This window comes from Cynara cardunculus (assembly GCF_001531365.2).
Source record: "Cynara cardunculus var. scolymus isolate 2C chromosome LG 11, CcrdV1, whole genome shotgun sequence".
NCBI classification, from domain to species: Eukaryota; Viridiplantae; Streptophyta; class Magnoliopsida; order Asterales; family Asteraceae; genus Cynara; species Cynara cardunculus.
The window spans coordinates 11,945,249-11,964,258 of NC_037538.1; the positions used below are offsets into that span (position 1 = coordinate 11,945,249).

A 19,010-nucleotide genomic window follows, 5' to 3' on the forward strand; every position below is an offset into this window, starting at 1 on the left:
TTGTGGGTATATGTTTAACCGTACACCAATTGTTCGGTTAAATGTCGAAAAGAGTAAAAATGCATTATTAAGCTTAGGTTAACGACCATTAGACTTGTTTTACTGTTTAGTATGTTGAAGCATGTTTATAGCATGTAAATGTAGCGAATCAAGAAAGTTGGATCATAAAAGTTAGTCGGGAATTACGGATTCGAATTTTACCGGCAATGCAACTCCTGTACTTTGGCAGTATATAACTCACAAACCGTAAGTCGGAATAAGCTCGTATTTTGCAGTCAGAAAGATCTTACTGCATACTACAACTTTGATGAAGGATCGAAAATCCAGTTATGACTCTAGGTGGCTCGAAACAGTATGTTTTTGGGGCTGTTTACACTGTATTCGGGAGTAAATTGCAGTTTTGTAAAATTCATATAAAATAGATGGATGATCCAAATGAGATGATTTCAAAAAGAATTAGACTCGTATGATACCAATATACAACTTTTATTTAGACAACATAATATGGATTAGTCTCTAGGTTAGGTAAAAATGTTTAGAAATAAGATGGACGGAAGCGGTTGGATCGAAAGAGAATAAGGCTAAGTTTTACGTTTGAGCTTTAAATTCGTATCCGACGGTCCTTCTTGAAGTCTACGTTGTTTAAGTACATTAAAATCTAAGTAATTTTATTAGAATAGTTATATTATGGTTTCTATGCTTTATAAATAGTAACTCGTTTATGCATTCGTTAGGCACGCAGATAAATCAAACTTGATCGTGAATTTCCGTTTGATCGTGCGTTAATTGTCAAATTCGGTTAAGGTACGGATTTCATATCTCACTTGACATAGGGATAGCCATTTGCGTAAGGCTTCCTAATCCGGATAATCTGTGATAAATTCCGAATAAGTTGTTCTGAATTTCCTTTATGCTTATCAAATATTATTGAACTTTGTTTCCCTTTGAACTATGACTTATATTTTTATTCGGAATATGAATCATTTTGATCACTTGACTTGTTTTATTGTTTCATTTGTGAAACATTTTACTATAGACTCAATAACTGGAGCACCGATATTGAGATGTTTCCATGGTGACTAAAACGATCATGGCGTTCTCATTTTTGTAGTCCTTAAAGGTGGACTTGATTATGTACCGGTCGAATAGAGGGCGTATGGATCGATCATAGGAACCGTTATCGGATAATGAATTGTGGTCGTGGTTAAATCTACGGAGAGGATTGTTGTGTTGTGCTCACACCCCTTTCTTCATTTGTGCTTGAATGGACTGATCATCCTTTGTGAACAATGTGTCCTCGTGATGCGGTTTGGTCTTCGGACCCTTGACATGCTTTTGGGGCATTTTGACTTTTTCTTTTGGATTATCACTTGGCGTTATGAATTGTTTTTGAACTTGTCATCTCATATTCATTGTTTAGTTATATTATTATCCATTCACTGAGCATTAAGCTCAGCCGAGATTTTCTTGTCCTCGGCAGGTACATGACTTAGCAGAGATTTTGGGATGAGAGTTACGGAGATGACAATATTGAAGATAATCCATTATGTCATACTTTTGTAAACTTTTGATGACTAATGTAGATATACTGGTATTTTGGGACCGTATTTTGAGACACGTTATCTCTGTCTGTGTTTATGTAATTATCTTTTGGCAAATTTTATTAGCTGCTCTGGTTTATAGAATGCGTTGTTTTTTTACCACTTGTGGCATCTCCCGTCTTTGACCACACGGGACGGGGGTGTTACATGACATATCAAGGAGAGGTGTACCATGGGATAAGGGTGACATATCAAGGAGATGTGTACCTTCGGTTATAAGGGTGACATATCAAGGAGAGGTGTACCTTTGGATATAAGGGTGACATTTGTGTATGGAATTATTATAGCTCTTGCTATTATGTCTCTTAAGATTACAAAAGATTTGAGTTCTTACTTCTTTGTGATTTGAGGACTCAGAGATGTTGTTCTTATTAAAAATGATACTATTGATGTTATTGAGAAAGGGAAAACTTGGCCTATGGCCAATGGTTTTATATAAACTCTGTTTTGAAACAAAGTGTTTGATTTAAGAGGAACTAGATAGGCTCTGGTTGTTCCTTGAAAGGAACCAGAGGGGCTCTGGTTGGTCCTCATAGTAGAACAAGAGGGTTCTGAATGATGATATGAGATTTATACAAGTCTTTTACTAAAGTTTCATTTAAACATAAACTCTATATCTATTAGATAGGAGCTTTGTGTCAAAATCATATTTTAAAAGATGTTTTAAAGGATTTTATACTTAGAAACTTTTATACAAATATAGTAGAGCCATGGCAAGCACAGTGTATGCCTTGTGTCCGCACGACGCTATCAAGAATGCCTAGTCTAGCCGAGCCATGACAAGCACGACCGGTGCCTTGTGCCCACACGACGCTATCAAGAACGCCTAAGAAAGCCGGGCCAAGCCAAGCACGCACGGTGCCTTGTGCCCCCACGACGCTATCAGGAACGCCAAGGCAAGCCGGGCCAAGGTTGTGTGCCTTGTGTCCGCACGACGCTATCAAAAACGCCATGCCTAGGCAAGCCGGGCGAAGCCAAGCCAAGCATGCCCGGTGCTTTGTGCCCGCATGACGCTAGCAAGCATGCCATGCCTAGGNGCCATGCCTAGGCAAGCCGGGCGAAGCCAAGCCAAGCATGCCCGGTGCTTTGTGCCCGCATGACGCTAGCAAGCATGCCATGCCTAGGAAAGCTGGGCAAGCCAAGCCAAGCACGCCCGGTGCCTTGTGCCAGTTTGACGCTACCAAGCATGCCATGCCTAGGCAAGCCGGGCTAAGCCAATCAAAGCACACCCGGTGCCTTGTGCCCTGCACGATGCTATCAAGCATGCCATGCCTAGGCAAGCCGGGCCAAGCCAAGCACGCCCGGTGCCTTGTGGCCGCACGACGCTACCAAGCATGCCATGCCAAGTCGGGCCAAGCCAAGCCAAGCACGTCCGGTGCCTTGTGCCCGCACGACGCTAGCAAGCATGCCATGCCTAGGCAAGCCAAACCAAGCACTCTCGGTGCCTTTTGCCCGTACGACGCTACCAAGCATAACATGCCTAGGCAAGTCGGGCCAAGCCAAGCCAAGCCAAGCACGCCCGGTGCCTTGTGCCCGCACGACGCTACCAAGCATGTCTTGCCTAGGCAAGCTGGGCCAAACCAAGCCAAGCATGCCCGGTGCCTTGTGCCCGCACGACGCTACCAAGCATGCCATGCCGGGCCAAGCCAAGCCAAACACGCCCGGTGCCTTGTGCCCGCACGACGCTACCAAGCATGCCATGCCTAGGCATGCCGAGCCAAGCCAAGCCAAGCACACTCGGTGCCTTGTGCCCAAACGACGCTATCAATCATGCCATGCCAAGGCAAGCCAGGCAAAGCCAAGCCAAGCACGCCAGGTGCATTGTACCCTGCACGACGTTGTCAAGCATGCCATGCCTCGGCAAGCCAAGCTAAGCCAAACCAAGCACGCCCAGTGCCTTGTGCCCCGCACGACGCTATCAAGCATGCCTTGCCTAGGCAAGCTGGGCCAAGCCAAGCCAAGTACGCTGGTGCCTCGTGCCCGCACGACGCTAGCAAGCATGCCATGCCTAGGAAAGACGGGCCAAGCTAAGACAAGCACTCCCGATGCCTTGTGTGTCTTGTGCCGGCACGACGCTACCAAGCATGTCATGCCTAGGCAAGCCGGGCCAAGCCAATCCAAACACGCCCGGTGCCTTGTGCTCGAACGACGCTACCAAGCATGCCATGCCTAGGCAAGCCGGGCCAAGCCAAGCCAAGCACGTTTGATGCCTTGTGCCTGTACGATGCTAGCAAGCATGCATGCCTAGGCAAGCCAAGCCAAGCATGCCCGGTGCCTTTTTGCCCGCACGACGCTACCAAGCATGCCATGCCTAGGCAAGCCGGGCCAAGCCAAGCCATGCACGCCCGGTGCCTTGTGCCCGCATGACGAGACCAAGCATGCCATGCCTAGGCAAGCCGGTCCAAGCCAAGCCAAGCACGCCCGGTGCCTTGTGCCCTCACGACGCTACCAAGCATGCCATACCTAGGCAAGCCAGGCCAAGCACGCCGGGTGCCTTGTGCCTGCACCACGTTATCAAGAACGCCTAGGCAAGCAGGGCCAAGGATCTGTTCCTAGGCATGGCATGCTTGATAGCGTCGTGCGGGCACAAGGCGCACCGGGCCAAGGTTGTGTGCCTTGTGTCCGCACGACGCTATCAAGAACGCCTAGTCTAGCCAAGCCATGGCAAGCACGGTCGGTGCCTTGTGCTCGCAAGACGCTATCAAGAACGCCTAGGCAAGCCGGGCCAAGGCTCTGTGCCTAGGCATGGCATGCTTGATAGTGTCGTGCGAGCACAAGGCGCACCTAGCCAAGACTCTAAGCCTTGTGTCCGCACAACGCTATCAAGAACGCCTAGTCTAGCCGGACCATGCAAGCACGGCGGTGCCTTGTCCCCGCACGACGCTATCAGGAACGCTTAGGCAAGTCGGGCCACGCCAAGCACGCCCGGTACCTTGTGCCCCCATGATCCTATCTTTGGAACGTCAATGCAAGCCGGGCCAAGGCTGTGTGCCTCTTGCCCGCACAACGCTATCAAGAACGCCTAGGCAAGCCGGGCCACGCCAAGCACGCCCGGTGCCTTATGCCCCCACGATGTTATATGGAATGCCAAGCTATCAAGAACGCCTAGGAAAGCCGGGCCAAGCCAAGCACGCCCGGTGCCTTGTGCCCCCACGACGCTATCAGGAACGCCAAAATAATCTGGGGCAAGACTGAGTGCCTCTTGCCCGCACGACGCTATCAAGAACGCCTAGGCAAGTCGGGTCACGCCGAGCACTCCCGGTGCCTTGTGCCCCCACGACGCTATCAGGAACGCCAATGCAATCCGGGCCAAGGCTATGTGCCTCTTTCTCGCACGACGCTCTGAAGAACGCCTAGGCAAGCTGGGCCACGCCAAGCACGCCCGGTGCCTTGTGCCCCCATGACGCTATCAGGAATGCCAAGGCAAGCTGGGCCAAGGCTGTGTGATTTGTGTCCGCACGATGTTATTAAGAACGCCTAGTCTTGTCGAGCCATGGCAAGCACGGCCGGTGCCTTGTGCCCGCACGACGCTATCAAGAACGTGTAGGAACGCCGGGCCAAGCCTTGGCCCCGCACGTCGCTATCAAGAACGCCTAGACAAGCCGGGCCAAGGCCAAGCAAGCTCGAAGCCTTGTGCCCGCACGAGGCTATCATGATTGCCTAGGCAAGCCAGGCTAAGGCAAGTAAGGTCGGGGCCTAGTGCCCTCATGACGCTATCAAGAACGCCATGGCAAGCCGGGCCATAGAAAGCAGGTCCGATGCCTAGTGCCCGCACGACGCTATCAAGAACACATAGGCAAGCTGGGCCAGGTGAAGCATGCCCGATGCCATGTGCCACCACGACGCTATCAGGAACGCCAAGCCAAGTCGGGCCAAGGCTTTGTGCCTTTTCCCCATACGACGCTATCAAGAACGACAAGGCAAACCGGGCCAAGGCCAAGCACGCCCGATGCCTTGTGCTCGCATGACGCTATCAAGAATACCTAGGCAAGCCGGCCCAAGGGAAGCACGCCCCGGTACCTTGTGCCCGCACGATGTTATCAAGAACGCCTAGGCAAGCGGGCCGAGGCCGGGCACGCCTGGTGCCTTGTCCCCGCACTACGCTATCAATAACTCCAAGGCAAGCTGGGCACGCACGCCTGGTGCTATACGTTCGGGAGTGGTCTTGCAAAGTTTCGTACAAATCTGACTCCATACGGGTAGAAGACGGTTATACCGACCCCCCGGAGACGTCCTCACATATGATAAATAATGAATTAACCAATAAAGTAATGATGATTTTATATAAAAAAAATCCTTATTTTTTATTTTTTATAATCAAATGGTGTTATTACTTTGAAAAAAAAATCTATGTGTGTTTGCAATAAACAGACCACCATCAGCACCCACCCCACCATCTTCACTGCCAGCAAATTTATTTTGGTAAAATCCATATCTCCAATATCGTTTGAAATTTCTCCTTTGGTTATATAAAATTTGAGGCTACCGGAAAAATGTCGATTTTATAGGGGTAATGTATAGAAGAGTCAGGTTTATACGAGAATGATGTTTATTTAAGAAAATAAGAGAATTATCAAATCACATTATGCAAACATCGTGTAAAAAATCACACGTGATTCACGTGACCTTGTCATGCTACCTTGCCAAGTGGCCATAGGGTCGCCTGCACACTTTTTTGGGCATTAATGTAAAATCACATGTGATTTTGTACGTAATTTAACAATTCTCTTAATTTTTTAAAATAAAATATCATTCTCATATAAATCTACCTCATATGTAAAACTCTGTAAAATCGTTGACTTGGAAAATGCTAGCAGACCATTCAATTCAGTTATGGTGTAAATTAATAGAAAATAGTTTTCTGAACAAAGTTTGTTTGTAATTTTTTGTTAGGAAAGTTGATTTATCGAAGGGTTACTATTTTATCAGGTAAGATAATGAAAGATGAAAATAATTACGAAATGAGTATTATTTGAATTTCAAGAAAAGTCTATACATATAAAATAAAAAAGAAATTATGTATTGACTTATTCGTTTTAACCAAAATGTAAAAAAAAAAAAAAAAAAAAAACAAAATTGAATCAAATAAGACTATCCTTTAGTATAGCGAAATGCTTTAACCTGAGTTTTATGAGTTATTCAGTTTTGGTAATTATTTCGTGTCACAAGTGAAAATTTTATGGATCCGTACTTTACTAATTTAATAACCTTACTCTATTTTCAAAAGAAAACCAAGAATAAGAGACCATTTGCCAAATAGAAAAAATTATGGATCCATGATATTATGAATTATGCTTCTTACAAGAATTGATCTGATACATTTTGATGCACTGTATTAATATTGATTTTCAAATAAATACGATTCAAAGATGGAGATTTTTTTTAACTCTCTCTTTAAAAAAATGCAACCCAACAATCATACATATAAAGTATTTAAATGGCTAACATTGACCATGACTTCAAAGCCTTAACTAGAAAATGTACAACATAATAAATAACCATAAATACACTATAAAAGAATCATTTATATTTTTGTTTGTCATTTTACATTTAATATATTTATTTAAAAATTAATAGATTTGGGTTGTTAAAGTGACAATAAGGAAAAATTAAAAAAAAAATAGGGGTTGTTTGGTAGTTACTTAATAGTTTGGTGTGGAATGATTAAGTGATCAAAATGATTAAAAAGCTCTCATGATATAATACAAAATGAAATATAATTGTTTACAATGAAATTAGGGCGTTGAATAGTTAAGGGAGGTCCATGATACAAAATGAAATATAATTGTTTACAATGAAATTAGAGCGTTGAATGGTTAATGGGAGGTCCATGATACAAAATCATTCAGAAAGTTCTAGAACCATTAAAAGACTTTTTTTTTTGCCAAACAAGATTCACATTTTAACGATTCAGATATTACCTCATAATGAAAATATTAAGAGGTAAATACAACCCTTTAGCTAAAACAACAAATCAAATAATCGAAAGTCATTGAAATGTAATTAAACATTTATAACATCCTTAATCGTCTAATTTATGTATAAAAAAATTGAAATGCAAGTGTTGAGGCTACGAAGGGGTTGGCTAGTTAATTGGTGTCTTCTACTTATAAGAAAAAAAAAAGTTTCTTATAAAAATTCAGGTGTTTATAACTGGTTCCGACTTATTTTAACCTGTACATACAACTTATGTGAATCATAAACGACCAACATTATTGCATGCATCTTGAGAAGCTCAAACTTGAGATCTTGGTTTTCTTTTTTTAAGCTCGAGATTTCAATTGATATCGAGTTTTGAGTTCTAGGGGTACCGTATGAGTTTGCTTGATCAGAGGAGTCATTATTGATTGGGCTACCGTCCATTTCTCGTAAGCGTTGTTGTTCGTAGTAAAGAACTTGAACTACGGTTTGAACCGGAAGCAGCTCATTTTGGGCTGCGTGAGCACGAGCTTCACGGGATAACTTTTGACAGTCCATCAAACTGCAAACTTTCTTTCAGTCCATGTCACTTAAAGCTGGATAAGCCTGAAAAGATTCAAATGAAAACATTTGATCAAGATGTTATATATTCTAGATGTTCACAACACATTATAACACTAAGTAGAAAACTGTTTTAACATTTAGGATTTAGGGTTTCCTTGAGCAGGTTATTACCTTCGCATCCAATATGTGACAATATCTAAAAAACGCTTAAAAATAGAAGGAAAGTTCCAACATATATTAAAATAAAAGGGTTCACATTTAGCCAATCTGGGACTCTAACACCCCCTTCCAAGTGAGGTTAGACAGACACAAATAGTCCGACAGAGTCTAGATCCATGTTTGTCTAGCCTCCAACACACGTTGGAGGGAACATATGTTAAAATCTCACATTGGTTAGACTTGAACCATCTTTTCTCAACATGTCGGAACCTCCCTTTCTTACATACTGTCACAATATATATGATACCACCATAAAATGAAATTTTTTTTATCTATGTTTGTTAGCAGCTTAATGAGCACAATGGAACTCACAACATATTCAGACAGCTATACATGATTGTTTGGTAGTGGCTTAATTATATAAAAAGTGACTTATTTATTAAGCTTCTAAGGTGGAGCTTTATGCAAGAAGACAAGTTTTTTTTTTTCCAAACATGTCCTTCCCTCTAAGAAAAAACTTTCTCAATCTATAGACATATTAATCCACACATAAAGCTTTATCCATGCATTACTTAATGGAAAATCGACCAAACAACCCCTAAATATGAAAAGAGATCATACCTTCAAGTAAATATCAATGGCTCTATACATTCCATCATCCTCTGTTACTCGTGCTCCTTCCGGAACACATTCGGCAAAACTTATGAACTTTGAAGCCATCAAGTTACGGTCGGAAGCTATCTTAGCAAGAAAGCTCTCCATCAGCTTCCCAATGTTCTCCAAATCACTCTGCACTGGAGAAACATAATCTGTATCATACGATTCTGCGCAATTGTTTTCAACGTAATTCATCATGATCTGTTGCACTGTATCACCATCAAACATGGTATCACCATCAAAGCAAAAAGAAGGAATCAAGATATCGTCTAAAACAGCCTGTGAAAGCTGTAAGCCGATCCTTTTCTCTAAATCTAGCTTGCAAACCACCGTTGTGTCTAGATATTTGGCCGCTCGAAGTAGCATTGAAAGAAAGCTTATCGAGATGGCATTCTTTTCCCTTGGCAAGAGGCCAACTATTGTTTCTAAAACAACCCTCTTCTCGTGTTCTTGTTGTGGCTCTATCTTTTTCTTGGATTTTCCATAGATTTCCTGTTTGATTAATAGAAAAATGCACAAGATTTGGTGTCAAAAAAGGCATACTTGAAGAACATAAGTTATATAGTAAACGAATGAGGGATATTTACAGAAATAGACAATCTGGCAAAAGGGGTTTCACTTTTTTGTCATTTTCGGACCTTATTTCACTTTGTAGCCCATTCTTATGCAAAACACACACCCCTTTGGTGAGGATTGAACCCTTGACCTCCTAGGAGGCCAAGGACTCACATACCACTAGGCCAAAGGCCCTTTGGTCATATGCGTAATGCTTGTGTGTAAGGATTAGATACAAAGTGAAATGAGGCCTGAAAATGGCTAAAAGTTTGAAAAGAGCTTAGGAGATTGACTATTTATGTAAATTTCCCAAAATGTGCAGGCAACCACAAACTAGTTGCCACTTTTTAGGAAACTTGTTTTATTTTTGCAAAAAGTTTTTGTAGCGAAAATATGGAACCCCCATTAGATTACTCTCCAAATAGACAGCTGATACAGAAAATATAAACCTTTAGGCCAATGCAAAGATGAAATATTGTATACTTTGAACTTAATGAGTTTAAGATTTTTACCGAGTGATGGTAAACAAACGAAGAAGAGCTGAACCAGATGAAAATCAAGCCTGAATATCAGAGACACACTAGTAAGTACGCATACAATATCACTACATTTTGTGCGGAACCTGAAACACAAGACCGATGTTATTCATCATCTAATACCAGATGCTTTGATGAGAACAATTCATATTTTACATCATATAACATTCATAGCTCTCTTGATACCGTATGAGTATGAGATGTGCATATATAGGAACAGGGGAATCTTCAAATGAGAAACCTAAATATTTTGACAACTTAGGAACCAACTATTCGTGATGAATAATGAAAATCATGCTGGATAATATTCATAAATATTTTGGGGTTATTCATTATGAATAACTTATTTAATGGTTGGTTCCTAACTTCTCATATATTTATTTCCGATTCTCATTTGAACTTAAGCTTGTATTTTGAACAACAGCTCCTTGGCCGAAACGAAGCCCTTTAAAGGTAGAATTAGGAGTCGAAGCCATGCATTAAATGCTCCGCCACGAAGCAAGCTCTCCCGAATACGACAGATGAGGAAGTGAGGCTCCCGAGAAAGCTATTTGAGCCTTCCGGACAGTTAAGGGTAATTCCTACGTCCCTCATTGGTCTGAAGAAAATAAGAGGAAAGTGGTTCGACCGAATTGGTACGGAAGTTGTATCGCCCACTTCCTACAATCCGGCCCCCCTATAGGATTAAGTTCAGCAAACAACCAGTGAATGTGGGTGACAAGAAGTGAAGATTTTTTACGGACTTGGTGTTCATAAATGCAATTGTAACCCAAACGTTTGACCAGCTGCCTAAACCAGCTTCATGTAACAACTTGGCCAACAATCATAAAGAAGTAAAAAAGCAAACAAAAATACCCAAATTTCTTCTGTTTAGGAGGAGTGGTGAAGAGAATCTTGGCAGCAGTCATGAAATCAAGTTTATCCAGGTCTCGATAGAAGTCATGGTGAGTCAAAGACCCATCGGTCCTTTCTCCATTCTTGTTCGGTTCAGTGGTAGGTTTGTTGTTCGTGGAGAATCGCCTGCTGCCCACAAGTCTGAGTCTTTCAGATGTTCCCATCCTTATTGTTCTGCCAATCTTTCCCAGCATCATTTTTCAACACAACAGAGAAAGAAGCAGCAGAAGAGAGATTGAATCAGTAGATTCACGAATTCCCTGCATATGTTAACTCTTTTGTGCCTTAATGCAATGATGCCACCAACACCAAAACATTTCCTTCTTTTGTTGCTTGACCTCTAGCCAAAAGAGCCTCTGCTTCTCCTGAATAAACATAAATAGCGAGATTAAAAAAAGATTATAACAAGAAATGGTGGAAACTGAGAAAAGAATTTCAGTTTCAGCTATCTTACAATATGGATTACAAATATGCAAGGCAGATGCGAGGAAACATCAATTGAGGGGTTGTTTGAATGAATTGAGAGGCTCAGTATGATCTAGCGATTAATGAAAAATGGCTGTTTGACAAGTGTCCCGGAAAATTACCATAAGTTACCATTCAAACTCTATGTGTGATCTGGTGTTGAATGAAATGACTGTTTGATTAATGTTCTGAATTAGTAAATTACCATGCAAATATAAATTACAAGAAATAACATCAAACAATATTAATTAAAACATATCATATTTAAAACAAACATGCACTACTTGTTCAAAACAACACATGATATTGTATCGATCCAAACAAATCTAAAATTAATAGTTCAAGTTCTTGATGAACAAAAAAATATAGCAATCAAATTCAACATGATAGTTTACGGATTCAAGTACAATTCTTATTGCGAAGCATTTAAAAGTAATTAATCCGTAACCTGATCACATAAATAAGCCATGTATGCATTGTCTTGTTAACCCCCATGCCTTCCTCCTCACCTCCCTCGACTTGGTCTTATTCTTAGGCAATAACCATAGGGTTATAGAAAAAAATGTGAAACAGGCAATTTAGCTGGATCGGTCGTCAATAAAGACTAATCATCTGACACGATATTAGATATATGAGCATAAGCAAACAATCAGAAACTGTTGCTACATCATGAAACTCAAAAAACATGTGATATCGAGTTAAATATATAATACCACATAATCACATATAAGTTACCGAGAAAAACAAATCAGCAATTACCAGCCAATCATATAGATTACAACTACTAGAAAATTTAATATTTTTTTAAACATATATCTGAAAGCCAAAACTTTTAAATAACCCAACCAATAGATGTTGGTTGTTGAACCCATTGGCAGAATGTTAAGAGCTGAAGTACGAAAATGAGAAATGAGCTACATGCAGATTGGAGATACCTGCCTCTGATGTTAAGGAACCCAGGTGGTTTATGTGGTTGCACGGGCCAACTCTTCGTTCCTCCGTCATACCGTAAAAACCTGTAGGGTTGTGAAAAGTGTCACTGTATCAATTTGTTGTGTGCCACTGCCACCGTATATATTATGAAACTACAATGAAGACACAAGTTTCCCTTGGTAAAGTTGATTCGCAACGCTTTTCTTCCACCCCAAACCCGAGTTCGAATCCCATTAGAGTCATTTTCTTAGTTTTTAGCTTCTAATTTCAGATTTATTATGTTTATGAAAGAAGATTTGCAATAAAAAACTTGAACACAGGACCTCACATATGAAAAGCAATGAACTAACCAACAGACTAACGATGATTTTGTAAAAAATATTCCTATAGTTGTTTCTTATAATCAAATGGTGCCACCACTTGAAAAAATTTCTAGGTCCGTGTCTGATTAGGCACCAATGCAGCAACTATTATTGTCCCTAGAACTTTAGCAATTTGCAACCTAGATCGAACATTAGACCGTAACTAGCAGCTAAATGGGAGTAGTACAACCACCCAACTTAGAAATTAAGAACCAACCTTCCTGTTAAATAGCAACTTTAAATCAATTGTTTTTCTTGGTTATACTTTAGTCCATTGTTGTTGGGTTTTACTTGTGTCATTTGTTTCCTTGATCTTGTAATATAATATTATAAGTGGTCACATTTTTCCTAGACATCAAACTCTGAAACATGTGCTAAAAGTTTTGACTATGAACTCCTTAAAACAAACAAACCATAACCCAATGAAAGTTTATCAATCTTTTGAGGGATTTTGATTGAGAATGTTAACTCAAGCTAACACCATTCCCAGGTGACTAAAAAAGTAAATAATTCTTGGAAGAGAAGGATCTTAACAAACACAGCAAGTATTTTCAGTTTTCAAGATATGGAGCTTTAATAAGTTGTACTTACACACAATCTACTTGTAATCTTGAGTTTTAAGTAATATGCATTAATAAACAGTACTTATGCATAAAAAGTAGTTTTTAAGAGTTTTTGTCAAATGCTTTATAATATAGTATAGATAGAACTGATTTGGGTCATCCTAACCAAAATACGATCAAGTCCAAATGTATTTTGTGCACACATATCCTAAAAAGGAAAGCAATTTGACTTTCTTTTAACCAAACCAAACCAAACAAAACAAACTCCATATGTCCTACCAGAAGGAGAGGTCATGGGAGGGTAGAATATAGGCAGACCTGACCTCTACCCAATGAGTAGAGTTCTAGTTTCCTTGAAGACCCTTGGCTCATGCAAAATGCATGAAAAGAAATGATACAACTTGAATATAAGAAAGACAATGCTAAAAATTGAAAAAGAATAAGAAAAGACAACACACAAATAAAACAGCAGAGAAAAATCATAGCACTTCCAATTTGATCAGTTTGCCTGTAGTAACATACAACAAGTTTCTAGTTCAGAAGCTGAAATCAGTGTTACCTTCTCGATTGCAGCATCATCTGGGATAACCACATGGCATTTGCATCCATAAGCAGGAGTAGTTGTGTAAAGGAGAGAAGCATAAAAAGATGGAACCACAATTGGAAGGCATGTTTTTACTGTATTTCACATCTCAAGTTACTGTTTTCGATCATCAAATATGTAAAAGGAAGTATATATGCTAAACTATTCTATATACGACCCTCTCTTTATCATCTTGAGATAAAACGATGAACAATGTACTATTATTTATATAATTTGTTACAACTTAAACGTTCTGGTATATAAATATCACAATCTTTGAGAAAATATTATGTAGCCATTGATGCCGGTTTACGTATTTTGTGTAAGATTAAAACATTAGAACTGAAGTAAGGGAATAACATCCCTACCACCATGGTCAATATCCCATTTCGGACCCAGAAACAAAGTCGAGTCCAAGCTCTAACAAGAAAGATGTTTGTGTATATAATTTTTTAGATTTCCATTTTGGTATATCACATGTTCAAAACAGAGTAGGTGAGTGAGCATTTGATATTCAAAGTGTTCGTTTGAGAATAAATGTTGAGAATGGAAAAGACATAGCCTATTAGTATAAGTTACTAACACTTGAGTGGAGTATTAAATACAATTACCGTGTAAATGAAGTCCCTTACGTGAAGCTTGTGCTCCTGGTTGCCCCAGTACTTCATATACATGAACTACATCACAATAACAAATCCTACAATTTCTTTCAAAGGTAAGAGTAACAAAAGCATTTATTGTATCATTTAGACAACATAGCATGGATATCTTGAAATATGCCTAATGTAAACTGATAAATAAATTACTAACAATATGAAGAGCGTATCATCGATTACTGTATTCATTACAACATACAATTTAGTCCAAAAAGATAGTTTGCATAAACTTACATTATGGTTAGAATATCTCAGTGGCTTCTGGAATGATGCAACAAGAGAGCWWTTGTGTTTTCTTCATTGGAGGGATGTTGTTGATCAAGAGAGCTATTGTGTTTTGTTTCCATTGTTGGTTCAATCCTCAATTACAAGAATTGGTTTTTTTTAAACAACAAGAAAATTATACCACCGGCTATAGCTTATTTTAAGGGTCATTTGGCTATGTATCTTTTAACTCTAATGAGCTTATGTGACTTACTTGAATCCTAATTGATCTCTTAAATTGTTTTTTCTTCTTATTTACAGAATTAGCATGTAAACATATAGAGACCACTTGAAAATGAGTTTTTGAAACTTAAGCAATGAAACTGTGTTTGTCTAATACATTTGTTTATGGCATCTGTTTATGGCAACTATTCATATTAAGTTACCAACCCAACTAAGAGCTTAAGCACATAGAGACTGTGTTCATATTAAGTTACCAACCCAGCTGTTCATCTAGCCCCTCTTTCACATTTCTGGAACTTTGCTTTCCTCTATATCAAGCTTATTTACCATATGCTCTAAAACACGCATTCATGTTAACATAGATTATAAGCGCAATGCGGCGGGATGTCAAATTTTTTTTTTTGTAAATCGAATGCATGAAGTTTATGATCATTATAAACTTCAAATTTTATAACGGTTGATTAACCAGAGATTTGGAAAGAGAATTGTGCGACTAACAGATTTCCAAACATACATCAGTTGCTATTCTTTAGATTGTTTAATAATACTTTATGCTATTCAAGTATGAAATCTTCAGAGTTACAGCTCAATGTCTTTAGAGTTACAGCTGCATGTATCCAGAGTTAAGCCTAATGCATCCAGAGTTTTGCTGTCAGCTTTGCACAGTTGTACCATTTTGATCATATCTCCCTCCTTACAGATCCAATAAAGTGATTATAGTATGGAAGGCAACCATTAAAGTTGTTGTCATTAAGGCATTTCATCAAACACCTAATTTGCATATGTTAAATTGCCAAATAAAATCTTCTTTTTCTATTTATACATACCTACTATTTGAGTTTGGTTCAAATGTATGGGTTCTTTTGAATACCATACCCATGAACATCTAGCTACATAGAGAAAATCCTCAGAACATCATTCTACATATACACAATACCCATATCAAAAAATAATATTGATACATAATTGAACACATAAAAACAAATCAAGGTAATCGCAAAACTGGAAGAAAAATATTCTTTAACAAGCTAACCTCGATGAAGTAAATGAGGCAGACAAAGAAGAAACGAACCAATTGTCAAAAGAGGCGCTGGGATGAAGCAAATGAAAAAAAGTAGACAAAGCAGTAGCTGAGATGAAGAATGCAAGCAGCAACGAACCAAGGGTAATCGTTGAAATGAGTCTCTCCTATTAGATACCGTCATGCCCTGGAAAATGAGGTATTCAGATGGGGTTGGAATAATTACGAGGCCACTAAATTTTACCAAACAAGATTTCACCTCTGACCCAATCATAGGTAGGTTGCGAATGCCAAATAGTATCATTTGGATGCAATCAAACAGCCCCGGAATGAACCAGACAGTGAACCAGGTAATGAGAGCACTGTTTTGATGGAAATGATAAAGGACATAAATAATAAATGGCCTTTCATACATACATAGAAAACCCACTGTTCTTCTAATATGCTTCTAAATTTCATGATACACAATTGGCTAATTTGTATAGGACTGTAGGTATTCTCAAATCTCAATGTGATCTTTTCTACACTATACATTAAATTACTGCAGCAGTTTCTCTCTCTGTTTCTCTTATATATGTTCGTAATTTCCTAGGGAAAGATATTGACTTACCTATTCTTTTTACGATAAGTGATGCAATTTCTTGTTCCAGGACCTAATTTGAATACATATAAAACAAAATAGAAAGTTCAGTGCAGCAATTATGAAGAATTACATTCTGCATAACTACGTACCATAAAGTAAACCAACCCTAACTTATTTGCAACGTATGTAGACTCAAAGAATTAGGATTAACAGTTGTAAGGAGCTCATTTGAGCCTAGCCATGCATCCTTATTTGATAACTACATTTTGAACATGTTGAAGATCGAAATGAGGTGGTCTGCAATTATGGGGTGAAAGAAGATGGATGATTACATATACAAAGGTCAGAAATCATTGGTGAAAACCTTGTTTCTTTATTTGTTAAACAATTTATTTTAATATAGCATATTCATTCAAGGCAACTAAGTATCCAAGTATAGAAAGTTTTATAAGTTCATCCCAAAAGTTTGAAGTGCAATATCTTTTGACTCGGACCTTGGATCGACACGATTTTTTTTTTAAAGTTGCATATTTTTTCGAGGCCTAGGCGAAGGCGGTTTGGCCAAAAAAAATATTCAAAATCGGCCTCCCTGGCCTTCAACTTTGACTTTGAACATCAATTTTGACTTTTGATCCAACTTTGACCCATTATACCTTTTCAACAAATTTGAATTTCCCAAATATTTAAATAAGGAAGCCTTTGTGTCAAGTGAGGCTACATTTTGGTTAAGCCACTTTTACGACGCTACCAAGCATGCCATGCCTAGGCTAGCCACGCGTAGGCACGCCAGGCCAAGGCAAGCAGGGTCGGGGCCTAGTGCCCGCATGACGCTATCAACAACGCCATGGCAAGCCAGGCGAGAGAAAGCAGGTCCGGTGCCTAGTGCCCGCACGACACTATCAAGAACACATAGGCAAGCTGGGCCTGGTGAAGCATGCCCGGTGCCTTGTGCCCCCACTACGCTAACAGGAACGCCAAGCCAAGCCGGGGCAAGGCTCTGTGCCCTTTCTCCGTACGACGCTATCAAGAACGACAAGGCAAACCGGGCCAAGGCCAAGCACGCCCGGTGCCTCTTGCCCGCATGACGCTACCAAGCATGCCATGCCTAGGCAAGCCGAGCAAAGCCAAGCCAAGCCCGCCTGGCGCCTTGTGGCCGCACGACGCTACCAAGCATGCCATGCCTAGGCAAGCCGGACCAAGCCAAGCCAAGCCAAGCACGCCCGGTGCCTTGTGCCCGCACGACGCTACCAATCTTACCATGCCTTGGCAAGCCAGGCCAAGCTAAGCACCCCCGGTGCCTTGTGCCCCCACGACGCTACCAAGCATGCCATGCCTAGGCATGTCGGGCCAAGCCAAGCCAAGCACGCCCGGTTACTAGTGCCCGCACGACGCTACTAAGCATGCCATGCCTAGGCATGCCGCGCCAAGCCAAGCCAAGCACGCCCGATGCCTAGTGCATGCACGACACTACCAAGCATGCCATGCCTAGACGTTCGGGAGTGGTCTTGCAAAGTTTCGTACAAATCCGATTCCATACGGGCAGAAGACGGTCGTACTGACCCCCCGAAGACGTCATCGGGGATCATGCCGAGAAATCCCGAACCAAAAACTTTATATCTTGATGGAAATCATGCTCGTATATGTCCGAGAGGGCAAACACAAATTTCGTCCAAATTCGTGCCCGTTTGATCTTGAAACGACCATACACGCCCTCCGGAGGCGTCCCGGCCCTAGAAATATCCCGTCCCAACAACATGGTTTTTATGTCCCAACAAAGTTCATATATGTTTCCGAGGGCTCACGCAAAGTTTCATCCAAATTTGTGATCGTTTGATCATGAAACGACCGTACACGCCCTCCGTCGACGTTCCGGCTCCCCGGGCCCGACCCTGGGAAAATCCTGGGCCGTAAAACTATTTCTACTCATTCGGCGCGTGTTTAAATATTTTATTGAGGTCTCATGCAAATTTTCGTGCAAAACCGGCTCTATTTGATGGTGGAACGGTCGTACACGCCCTCCGGAGGCGTCTTGCCCCCCGGGAAAATTTCGGGCTGTAAAAGTTCATCTCCTAGTTCGGGGCGTGTTTAAATATGTTCCCGAGGGCTCACCCAAAGTTTTGTGCAAAATCGACTCCGTTTGATCGTGAAACGGCCGTAAACGCCCACCCGAGGCGTCCCGCCCCCCCCCCCSAGCCAGCCCTCGTGATAATCCCGACCCCAAATCCATATTTTTTTGTTGGAACCTTCGTTTTTTATGTCCCAGAGGTCTCACGCAAAGTTTCGTCCAAAACCGACCCCGTTTGGGCCTTCTACGAAAAATTATGACTGCTCAAAAAATCAATGTTTGTTCCTATCACCTTGCTTTTTGTCCATAAGGTATATATAAGGGGGACCATGGGGTCTGGTTCCCCCCACGCCGTGCCACGATCACGGGAACATCGCCCGTTCCCCGCACGCCGGGGCCCCGTTCCTCGCACGCCGGGGCCACGCAGTGCACCGTTCCCCGCACGCC

The 19,010-nt window shown here is 41.0% G+C and overlaps 1 pseudogene; it reads right to left on the reverse strand.

The window, feature by feature from the left end:
* Window positions 1-7,748: 7,748 nt before the first annotated feature.
* LOC112521745 lies at window positions 7,749-11,049 on the reverse strand (annotated as a pseudogene).
* Between the last annotated feature and the right edge of the window lie 7,961 nt (window positions 11,050-19,010).